The 3,093-nt window shown below is 39.2% G+C and overlaps 1 pseudogene; it reads left to right on the top strand.

Moving 5' to 3' along the window:
* On the top strand, nucleotides 1–1,198 carry LOC116904471 (annotated as a pseudogene).
* The last annotated feature ends 1,895 nt before the right edge of the window (nucleotides 1,199–3,093 follow it).

Below are 3,093 nucleotides of genomic sequence, written 5' to 3' on the forward strand. Positions count from 1 at the left end.
AGTGTGAGAAAGACCTTTCTCTTTGATTTAAGAAGTGGGTGCCCCAATAATGAGCAGAAGTTTTCCTCAAGTCGATTTCATTCAGGTCCTTTAGTGTGGAATGTGACAGTAAAGACAGGGAGTCTTTGGAAAATGGGGACTTACTCATCAATGCCAGTTGATCTCGACATGGCAGAGGACAGCCTGGAGTTTTACAAATGAGCAGGAGCTGAAGATGTTCCTTCTATTCAAAGAGCAAGTGACAAAGTGATTGGTAGCATCATATCAAGATATCCACGAGCCATAACACGCACTCCTGAAAGTCTTTCAAAACGGTGGGATCTGTGGAGAAAGATTATGGCATCAGACCTTGAAATTGTAAATATTTTGTAGTGTTCTCCTGAATCCTTCTTTCCGTCTAATAACAACCTAAACTTAGAGAATAACATAAAGTTCCTCTGCTCTGTTGGGTTGACTCATAAGTGCCTCTGCCGACTGTTGACCAGTGCTCCCAGGACGTTCTCCAACAGTCTGAATTTGAATAAACAAATGGTTGAATATTTGCAGGAAACCAGCATATCCTTACGTCACAACATTCCCACAATTTTTGTCTGGAAGGTAATTTGTAAAAATGCTTCCGTCTTAATTCAGAGTACCAAACGTGTGAAAATTAACATTGAATTTTTACAGAGAACGTTCAACATACACAAAGTGGACCTGCTGCTTCTGGTATGTGGTCCAGGAGCTAGAATCTTAGACCTTTCCAAGGACTGTACCAAAAGAAACTACACAAACATCAAAGAGAGGCTGCTCTCTCTCGGATGCACTGAGGAGGAGGTACAGAAGTTTGTCCTAAGCTATCTGAATATGATCTTCTTGTCAGAGAAAAAGTTTAATGATAAAATAGACTGCCTCCTAGAAGAGAAAATCAGTACTTCACAAATAATTGAAACTTCAAGGGTATTAGACTCGAACATAAATGCTTTAAAAACTTGCATCAGAGAGTTGGCACATGCTGGATATGACGTGAGCACCTCAAGCATTGCTCTGCTGTCCTGGAGTCAGAGATGATATGAAGCTAAACTGAAGAGATTAAGTGGATAGGCCAGTGCAGGCGGAGTCCCAAGGAATCTTACAAGTAGAGTGCTGGTTCCAGTTTGGACTTTTCAAACAGGAGAGATTAATTTTTTAAATAAGTATTTAAAAATATATAAGACTACCTTTATTGTATATGTGTTTTGTGAGCATTTATAGCCCCCCCCCCGTGTGTGTGTGTTTGTGTGTGTGTGTGCTCACACGCATGTACAATGCAGAGGCACCTGTGGACGTTCAGGAGATCTTTATGAGTTGGATCTCTTTCTGCTGAGTAGGTTCCAGGGACAAACTTAGTCATCAGGCTTGGAAGCAAAGTGTCTTCATCCGCTGAGCCTTTTGCTGGCCCAAGATATTTGCTTTTTCACCACAGATTCATTTATAATGATTCTGTGGATTCTTTGTTTTATAACTCAAAGAGCTTACAGTTAGTATGCTCAAATATAGTCCTAACTATCACTTCTTAGTTTAAGTCAACATAACAGTCCATAATCTTATATTGTGTAGGCTTTAGCTGTTCAGTAGTAGTAGTAGTAGTAGTAGTAGTAGTAGTAGTAGTAGTAGTAGCAGTAGTAGTAGCAGTAGCAGTAGCAGTAGTTCCTGAATTCTACAGCAGAAGAGCTTATAGAAAGGGTTCACAAAATGTGCTTTTGTAGTTTCTGTTTATATTTAACAGTCAACAGATTTGGATTGGAGATACAGCATTCTCAGCATGTGGACTCTGGGTCAGATGTCCAACACAGAAAAGTTGATGGTTTTATATGTGTTAATTCTGTCTTTTCACATTTTCAATCCCAAATCTTTTTTTATCTCAATACAGCTAGCTAATTATAGTTCAGTTTCAGAGTGTAATGGCAGTAAAAATAGTAAAATGTGAGTTTCCATTGTTTTACGTCTTACATTTGAATAAATAGTGTCATCTGCTGACAGAATTACCTATGGGTTTGTCTATTCTGATTTCTTTTATACAGGGGTAACAGTATTGGCAGTACAAAGATGTTAACATGTTAGTTTCCAAAAGCATGAAAATGTGGTACATTGGCACACTGGTATTAAATTTAAACGTGGTTAAGAATCTCAGCACCTGGAAGGCTGAGGCAGTAGTATTGGGAGCAGCCAGGTTTACAGTCTTGAGAATCTGTCTCAAAAATGTTTATTTTAAATGTCTTAAGAAGGGGAGATTATCCTGAATTATTTGGGTGGGCCACCCACAATCATGCAGTCATTAAAAATGGAAGCAGGAAGAATAAGAGGTGAGAGGGATGCGGTGTAAGAGAGACTTGTCTGCTATTTCTGCCTTCTATGAGGAAGAGCCACAGGTAAGGGATGTGGGTGACCTCTACAAAGTGGAAAGGACACAGCAGCATTCTCCCATTAGCCCAGGGAGACCAGTATCCAACCTCTGCCCTGTAGCACCACAAGAAAACATTCGTGTTCTCTGGAGATTGTGCCTGGGCTAGCAGAGATGGTATAGCAACAGTAGTTTTAAGGGCCTAAGATTATATAGGATGGACAGAGTATATTATGCAACCATTGGGGTTTTAAAGACATGGGGGATGAACGGATACTGAGTGTCAGGCGAGTTTAACATTTAAATAATAGGGTTTGAGTGAAATCAAAACAAATATTGGCAGATGCATATTCATATCCCAGAGTTTACTTTTATTTTAAATGGAGCACTCAAGAGTAGTGCTTAAACCTGTGCCCTCACCTGACTCTTAACAACCTGTACTCAAGTCACTGTGACATAGTTAGACCAGGGCTTCAGAATGTGTCTCTACTTAAACCCTTCTTCTTTCTTTTTTTTTTTTTTTTTTTTTTTTTTTTTTTTCTGGAGCTGGGGACCGAACCCAGGGGCCTTTAGGCAAGCGCTCTACATTGAGCTAAATCCCCAACCCCAAACCCTTCTTCACTTGACAAATTTTTACATAACCCTATATATGTATATAAAATAAGCATATAAATGAAACATTTGCTGATAGTCACAAAACTTTGTTTCGAAAGAATTCTTTCTGATGCATA

The sequence above is a fragment of the Rattus rattus genome, chromosome 6 (genome assembly GCF_011064425.1).
Source record: "Rattus rattus isolate New Zealand chromosome 6, Rrattus_CSIRO_v1, whole genome shotgun sequence".
NCBI lineage: Eukaryota > Metazoa > Chordata > Mammalia > Rodentia > Muridae > Rattus > Rattus rattus.